We start from the raw sequence: 9,097 nt of genomic DNA, 5'->3' as shown, positions 1-9,097 counted from the left end.
CATTCAAAATATGACAGTGCTAAAAGCTGAAAATTGGCCTGGGCAGGAAGGGGGTGAAACTGCCTTGTGTTGAAGTGGTTAAAATGTCATTGCAATAAAGAAAAAAAGTCTGTGTTTTTAAATATACAGCTTTCCTTGGTGATCCAACCAAGGTTCAGCATTTCCTGATGTTGGGTAGCAATGTTCTGCTTCCCTCCCAGTTGTGGTTCTGCATTGTCACCCTGTCTCATGGGCTTGCAAGGGACATTTCACACAAATTGCACTGCATGGCCCAGTAATGTCACCATTAGGCAACCTGCCCTGAGATATGCCATGCATTCATCCCTAAATTACATGCAGTGGCTGCAAAGAGACAGCAGGGGATCAGTAGTCCTGAGATGCAAGGAAGGATAAAAAAAAGGTAAAGACAAGTATTACATTTTAAAAAATGTCAAGTGTTTATGATACAAAGTGCTTTAACAAATTAAATGTCATTATGCTAGGGTTTTTATTTACTTGAAGTGCTTGTTTTAAATTATGTGCACCCGGCTTGTTTTACCCACTTTAAAATGCTGCAACGGGAATGCTTTAATCTGCATTCATTTTGTTGCAAGCATTGAGAAGCATTGCTAACACCGATCAAAATGCTAACATATTTTGTTTCTTATAGTGCACTGCAAAAGTGATTGTAGGCAGACTTATTTTTGTTGACTTGATTTCAAACGGTCAAGGGTCGGGTTCAGAGACCAGTATCTATACCAGTAGAGAGGCTCCCACCAACCAGCTGGATAGGTATACAATCAGGGCAACTTGGCAGATGATACGGCCTCACCCAAGGTGCAAGGTATTTACTACTGGTATTCACCAGAGCACTTGATGGTGAAGGTTTTGCTGCATGTTAGTAACAGGCTGTTGTCCTCAGAATCACCCCACCAGAAGGTGAGCAAGCCAGGGTCAAATAGCAGATATAGCAGGCACGGATTAAGCAGAAGCGCAGTCAGTAAACAAGCCAAAGGTCATTAACAAGTGGTTGCAGATTGAAATCAAGCAGAAGTGTAGTTGAGGAACAATCCAAAGGTCAGTACAAAGTTGTTGAATGTTGGGATTGAGCAGAAGCGTAGTCAAGAAACAAGCCAAAGGTCAGTAACAAGTGGGAGCAAAGATATGGACAGCAGCTGGAGTGACAAGATTGAGATATTGGTTGGAGAGAGCACAATAATCTGGCAAATTGGAAGTGCAAAGGCATGGCTTAAAAAGGAAGTTCATAGGAGGAGCAAAGGTTTCAAGATTCAAGATAAACGAGACACAAGCAAGGTTGTCTAAGGAAGCAGGCAGGAAGTTCTACAGCATCTCAGGTGGCTCAGCAAGAAGAGATACTGCAAGACACAGCAGAGGTTGCAGGTTCCTGACAAACAGATTCGCTCTTCTAGGCGTAATAAACAAGCCAAGAAATGTTTGATTTGCAGGCAGTTGATTTTGCCACGGTCAGATTTACAGCCAAGACAATATCTGTCATGATGGCAGGTCTAGGTAAGGCATAAGCTCTCCAGCACAACAAGAAGGTGTGTGAAGCCCCAGCAGTGCCTGATTAAACTTTGTGGAGGCTTCTATGCAGTTGAAACCTTGGAGCCCTCCCTCACAGGTTTCTGGAGGATTCTCGTGTATGCGCTGTAGTGGAATAACATTGAGTAGTGTGCACATCGGTCTCTAGATGTAGATTACCTAGCTGTACATTATGCATATGTAGGTTGCACCAAAATGTTTTACAAACTGGCAGCTGAAAGAAGATGAGCTTTTAAGAAACAAATTAATGTGAACCTGATGTCTATGGTTTATGGACTTTTGTTTCTTGGGTACATTTCAATAACCACTTAAGCCCCAGCTGCCGCAGATGTACTGCGGCAGGCTGGCGCTCCCAGGCAAAGTGCCGTACATGTACGGCGCTCGCCTGGGTAGAGCTAGGGGGCGATTGCGCGCCGCCGGAGGCGCGCTCCTGCCCCCTGCTCGTCAGCTGGGGAGCCAGTGCGCGTGACCGGCAGCTCCGATGGCCGCCGGCCACTTGCGATCTCCCGCAGCTGAGAGAGGACAGACAGCTGATGTAAACACAGCCGTCTGTCTTTCTCCCTGAAGTGATCACAGAGGCTATGTGATCCTGCTATATAGGATTGCATGTCTCTGTGATTACTTCACAAGCCACGCCCCCTGACAGTTAGAATCACGCCCCTAGGGACACATTTAACCCCTTGATCACACATACTGTTAACCCCTTCCCTGCCAGTGTCATTTTTACAGTAACAGTGTATATTTTTAGCACGGATTACTGTAGTAATGTCACTGGTACCCCCAAAAGTGTCAAAAATGTCAGTTAGGGCTCCGATCTGTCCGCCGCAATGTAGCAGTCCCGCAAAAAATCACAGATCGCTGCCATTACTAGTAAAAGGAAAAAAAAACAATAAAAATGACATAAATCTTTCCCGCAGTTAGTAGACGCGATAACTTTTCGCAAACCAATCTATACTTTAAAGCAAATGTTTAATATTTTTTTGCAATAACATGGTGTAGTTGGAGTTTAGGTTGACTGACATATGGTTGTTGCTATGTTCACAATGTAAAGATATCTGAAAAAGTTTCTACCAATCCCAGGCTATGTCACACTCCTTCAGCCTGTATTTATGGTGTGTTTGTGCTGGGACGTTCAGGGAGGTGAATTCTCCATTAATCACCATATTATATCCTGCCCCCCAAAGTGTTTAGCAATATGAGGACATGGAGGAGGAGGGAGAGAAGGGGAGTGTCATTATCACTGTGTACTGTATATGCCTACATGTGTGATTCTATAGTCACATGACCTGCACAGATAAGAAAAAGGAGCAAGTGAATAGCTTGGAAGGGAACTGAAACTGGAGCATGCTCAGTAGATGTTAACAGCTGGTCTACACAACCTCAGGCTGCAGCAGGGACACAGACAAGGGAGGAGGGACAGTGAACAGCAGGATCACTCAAGATTTTTGCAGTCTACAGGGAAAATAAAGGTTTAGTAAATGTTTGAATATGAACACAATGTAATAAAACATGTTTGATAGTTTTTAGCGATTTGGGTTTAAAGACACTTTAATACAGTATTTTCTCTAGGGAGTTTCTAATGTAAAGTTTTAATTTATTTGAGCTGATTCCTTTTTTCCTATCTTCTAAACTTCTTTTTAATTTTCTTTCAAGATAAAATCAATATTATTTTTATGTGTTGTCGCAGGGCTCTTAAACAGCGTGGGGCCCATAGGCCGGAGCCTATTCTGTCTGTCTGATAATCCAGCACTTATCCCCAGTGTGGCGCTACAAAATTGAAGAAATAAAATGGACAGCAATAAACTAAGCCACTGCAGATAACATTGGAGAAGTTGTGTTATTTCCAGGTCTCTGCTGCCGTTTGACAACTGATCCAGCTCTGTTTTTAAGGAGAGCTGATAGCACTTCTGTATACTGGGGCTGAGCTTGACAACTGGATCCCATCCTGTGTGTCATTTGCAGAAAATTGGATAGAAGAAAAAAGCGCACGACCGCCCTAGCATAACACAGTTTATTAAGATGAAAGATAAAACAGCCAATAATACACTCACATGAAAAGAATAATGTAGGCACATCAAAACATTGATAAACCCCAGGACGTCAGCAGCTATCTGTAGTAAAAGACCGCACTCCCGCTCGCCGTCCAGGTGCACTCTGTCTCTTGTTAACCGAGACTCCCGGAGATGGTGGCTTCCGTCAGAGGGTCAGCTGCTTTGGAGTGCACGTGCGCCCGGTCCAGCCGGCGCCGCGCATGCGCCAGAAGACAGGAAGGAGAGCCGTCAAGGCCACAACCAGAATAGCTTCAGAGAGGCTTCAGATGGAACAGCCCCCCGACGTCACATCATAACAGGGGGGGTGCTATGACTACGCGTTTCGGAGGCGTGGCCTCCTTCTTCAGGTCCTGCTCAGGTATTGCTGTCTTGGTGCCTTATATACAAAGTGGGGCCCAACTATAAAACTGACAGCCCAGCTCCAACCAGGAGAGACCCTCTCAAAATGTAATCTGTGGGGCTCAGCTGTTCGACTGACAACAAGTTCTGCTTTATGGTCACTACAACTTATAAAACCAGTTAAAAGAAAACATTTTGAGGGTTCGTAATTGCACTTGAAATGCACGAATTGTCCATTGTCAGAAATAATGAGCAAAGCAGCACAAAGGCATTTTCTCAGGAACCGTGACTATATTATAATGGTACAGTACTGTTGCCTTTACTGGTCTTTGGGTTAAAAATGTAGCACTAAATAGCTATTTGGCCTATTAGACTGTTAGGTGTTTACATATGAAACTAATTACAGTTAGAAGTTTATCTAAGGCAATCTTACAAAGGTGAGCGAACGTCTACAGAAGAATGAAATCAGATAAAATATTAACCGCATCCTATTTAATGAAACAAAATGAACCAAACTGACTGACCAATAAGGAGTCCTCAACACCTATAAGTACATGCTGTGACGCGATCCAAATCATTCTGTACTGCAGAGACAGAATACGGAGGTAAGAAGCGGTTGGTGGTTGAGTTGTTATAGGGTTTAGGGGGTTCGCATTTTTTGTTGTTGTTTCTCTAGTCCTTAATATCCAAGGGGATTATTTCTTGTGTCCAGCAGGTTCTAGGAGGTTCACAAACATCTTGATCTTAGCAAAGAGAATCTGTTATAAATTCTATGGAGGTAAGGAAAATGGTTATTCTCTATCTAATTAATAGTCTTTTGGGAATGCTGCAGTGCAAAAGCAAAAGCAAAGGTATACAGTTAACATATTTTCTGAGCCCACTATTATTGAGGGGGGACATGATAGCAATTTATAAATACCTCAATGGTGATCTCAGCTTAGAAAAAAAGCTATTCAGTCGAAGGGATTGCATGAGGACTCGAGGGCATACAATGCGATTAGAGGAGAAGCGTTTTAACCGCAGGCAACGTGGGGGGTTCTTTACTGTTAGGGCTACAAGATTGTGGAATTCTCTACCACAAGAGGTGGTTTCTGCGGGAAGTATGGTGGCTTTCAAAAGACTCTTAGACTTACATTTCAAGGATCAGAACATTCAGGGGTATGTGAGATGATTACAGCCACACACACCTACACAGGTTGAACTGGATGGACCATTGTCTTTATTCAACCTCACCTACTATGTAACTATGCTCTGGGTGGTCTTTTTCTTGCCTGCTGACCCAAGGTACATGGGTGCCTGAGCACGTTCAGTGTAAATTACAGCATTTTTCTGCCTGGAAATCCCAAGTGCTGCATACTTGGATATACAACGGTGCTATTGTGCTTTTGTGCTATGCATACTGCCATATGCAAAAAATAGCACCTTTTTTTCAGGTGGCAGAAGGCTACATGCCACATGGGAGTAAAGGCCCCCAAGGGATGAAGGGATAGAGACACCCCACAATTAACGTTACATAGTTACTCAGGTTGAAAAAAGACACAAGTCCATCTGGCTCAACCAATAAAAAACAAAAAACAGTAAAGAAAACACAACCATACAATCCCATATACACAATCCTATACCGACAGTTGATCCAGAGGAAGGCGAAAAAACCTTAGCAAAGCATAAACCAATTTCTTACAGCAGGGGAATAAATTCTTTCCTGATCCCCCAAGAGGCAATCAGATATTCCCTGGATCAACTTTACCTATAAATATTAGTACCCAGTTATATTATGTACACCTAGGAAAGAATCCAGATATTTTTTAAAGCAATCTAGTGAGCTGGCCAGAACCACCTCTGGAGGGAGTCTATTCCACATTCACAGCTCTTACTGTGAAGAAACCTTTCTGTTTTTGGAGACAAAATCTGTTTCCCTCTAGACGTAAGGAGTGCCCCCTTGTCCTCTGTGATGACCTTAAATTGAATAACTCAACACTCCAACTTTGGAGTATGGCAAAGCATGGGAAGAGCTTACAATCTACTTTGTGATAAAGCAGAGAGGTTTTGAGGGAGTGTGGAGAGTTTACAATCTAAAGAAAGAGGCTGCAAACGACATTGGGGTATGGGGGGGAGGGGGGGGCATGAAGGAGGTGGACTACAGTTCATATTAGAGTTAGAGCCGGTTCACACTATTACGACTTGCCAGGCGACTTGGTCAGCCTGGCAAGTCGCGCACCGTCGGGTCCATTAAGTAGTACAGGACCGGTTCTAATAGGAGCGACACAAGTCGCTCCGACTTAGAAAAAGGGTCCTGTACTACTCCAGGGCGACCTGGAGGCGACTTGCATAGACATTCATTTTATGAAGTCCGTGCAAGTCGCCTAAGTCGGAGCGACCTAATGTGAACGGGGGCTAAAGGTGGAGGGGAGAAGCCTACAATTTTCTTTACGGTAACAAAGGTTGAGAAAACCATTTTTTGAGGAGTATAGGGAAAGAGGGGATGCAGGGGGTAAGAAGAGCCTCCATTCTATATTGAAGTATAGGGGAGGGAAGAGGTAGGGTGTGGGAGGATCCTACAATCTATATTGGGGTACATAAAAGTGGAAATGCAGCACATGAGAGGAGGTTAGAATCTATATTTGAGTAAAGGATAAGAGGAATGAAGGCGGTGTGAAGAGCCTAAAGTCTACTTTCGATTATAGGGGAAAGGGGAGGGCAGGGCATGGGAGGTAGCCTCTGGCATCATATAGTTGGTGGAAAGGAGATTTTAACAATCAGATTATACAAAGTTTAGACATGGCTCTACGCTATTTTTTTTTATTTAATCCATCCTAATTTAGGTCAATTGATAGAAAAAGGAAAAATATTCTATAAACTAAAGTTAAACTGTTAACGACCGACAGGAGTTTTACTGCGGCAGGCAGCCCCTCCTGCACGAACCAACGTAGGTATACATCAGTCGCGCGCCTGCAGCTGGGGGGCGAGGGCGCACCGCTGGCGGTGCGCTCCCGCCCAACTTGGCAGGGGGGGACTCCGATGCACGGGGCAGGTGGCTCAGATTGCCGCAGGCCACCCGCGATCACTCGCTGCTGAGAGAGAAGGACGGTCAGCTATTGTAAACACAGCTGATCGTTCTTCTCTCTGGAATGATCACAGAGCGATGGTTCTCCTTCTATATAGGATTACAGGTCTCCATGGTCCAAAGCCCAACCAGCATAGAGTTAGAAACACTCCCCTAGGCTTACATTTAACCCCTTGATCACCCGTGGGTTAACCCCGTCCCTGCCAGTGTCATTATTACAGTAACAGTGAATATTTTTAGTACTGTAGTAATGTCACTGGTCCTGCCAAAAGTGTAAAAAATGTCAGTTAGGGGTCTGATCTGTCCGCTGCAATGTCGCAGTCCCGCTAAAAAATCACAGATTGACGCCATTACTACTAAAAAATAAAAAAAAATAAATAAAAATTACATAAATCTTTCCTGTAGTTAGTAGACGCGATAAATTTTGCGCAAACCAATCAAAATACGCTTATTGCGATTTTTTTTTTTTCACCAAAAATATGTAGCAGAAATCAAATTGGCCTAAAGTGTTAAAAAAATTTGATTTTTAAATATTTTTTTTGGAATGTTATATAGCAAAATGTGAAAAATATTGTGTTTTTTTTTCAGAATTGTCGCTCTTTTTTTGTTTATAGCGCAAAAAAAAATAAAAATCGCAGAGGTGATCAAATACCACCAAAAGAAAGCTTTATTTGTGGGAAAAAAGGACATCAATTTTATTTAGGTACAGCGTCACACGACCACGCAATTGTCCATTAAAGTAACGCAGTACCGAATCGCAAAAATGGCCTGGTCATTAACCACTTAAGCCCCGGAAGATTTTACCCCCATTCCGACCAGGGGGTATTTTGCGATTCGGCACTGCGTGACTTTAACGGACAATTGCGCGGTCGTGCGACGCTGTACCTAAACGAATTTGGCGTCCTTTTTTTCCCACAAACAGAGCTTTCTTTTGGTGGTATTTGATCACCTGTGCGATTTTTTGATCACGCGCTATAAACAAAAAAAGAGCGTCAATTTTGCAAAAATAACAATATTTTTCACATTTTTTTTATATGAAATTCCCCCCAAAAAAAATGTAAAAATCAAAATTTTTTAACATTTTCGGCCAATTGTTTGGTAAAAAAAATCGCAAAAAGCGTATTTTGATTAGTTTGCGCAAAAGTTATCGCGTTTACTAACAAAGGGAAAGATTTTTGTCATTTTTGTTGTTGTTTTTTTTTTTAACGCGTAATGGCGGCGATCTGCGATTTTTTTTGCGGTACTGCGACATTGCGGCGGACAGATCGGACCCTTGACTGACATTTTTGACACTTTTGGGGTTACCAGTGACATTTCTACAGTAATCAGTGCTATATATATGCACTGTTACTGTAAAAATACACTGGTAGTGAAGGGGTTAACTTTATTTGGGAGGGAGGGGCTGTGTGTATCCCTAGGGGCGTGCTTTCTACTGTGATTGGCTGTGGCTTCAGCTGTAAGGACACTGATCAACGGATCTACATAGTAGATCCATGTGATCAGTGTCTTTGCAGCGAGGAGAATGACAGGCAGCTTGTTTACACATCGGGTCCGCTGGTCACACGCGCGGGGGGGTCCGTGACCACGCGGGAGCGGGAGCGCGCCTCCGGGGGCGCGCGCTCGCTCCCTAGACCCTCACAAGCAAGCAACGTAGCCCTACGTTAGTTTGCCTGTGAGGGGCTGACCGCCGACGTAGATAGTCGTGCGGCGGTCGGCAAGTGGTTAAGGGGGCAAATCCTTCCGTTCCAGAAGTGGTTAATAGATACAAGGTTGAGCTTGCTGACATAATAAAACTGCTCACACATAGACATAGTTTACATTCTTGTTGATCAACTAAACTAAGGCTGAATGAGGCAATAAAATAACATATCTCACAAAAGATTAGGTTAGATAGTAAAGCATCATTCCAGAGGGCTAGGAATATTAGAGTCCCTTACATCCCTAAAGTGGGTTATTTGTTAAAAGGAAACTATACTAATTTGGTATTGATATTATTTTTTTTACATCTGTAGTTTTATATATTTTTTTCATAATGTATTTGCTTTTTCTTTTACAAATAAACAGTTAATGCAAACAAAGGATTCCCAGAGTCCCAGGGTTA

The sequence above is a fragment of the Pelophylax lessonae genome (assembly GCF_965119305.1).
Source record: "Pelophylax lessonae genome assembly, chromosome: 13".
NCBI lineage: Eukaryota > Metazoa > Chordata > Amphibia > Anura > Ranidae > Pelophylax > Pelophylax lessonae.
Note: the sequence above shows the minus strand (reverse complement) of the source record.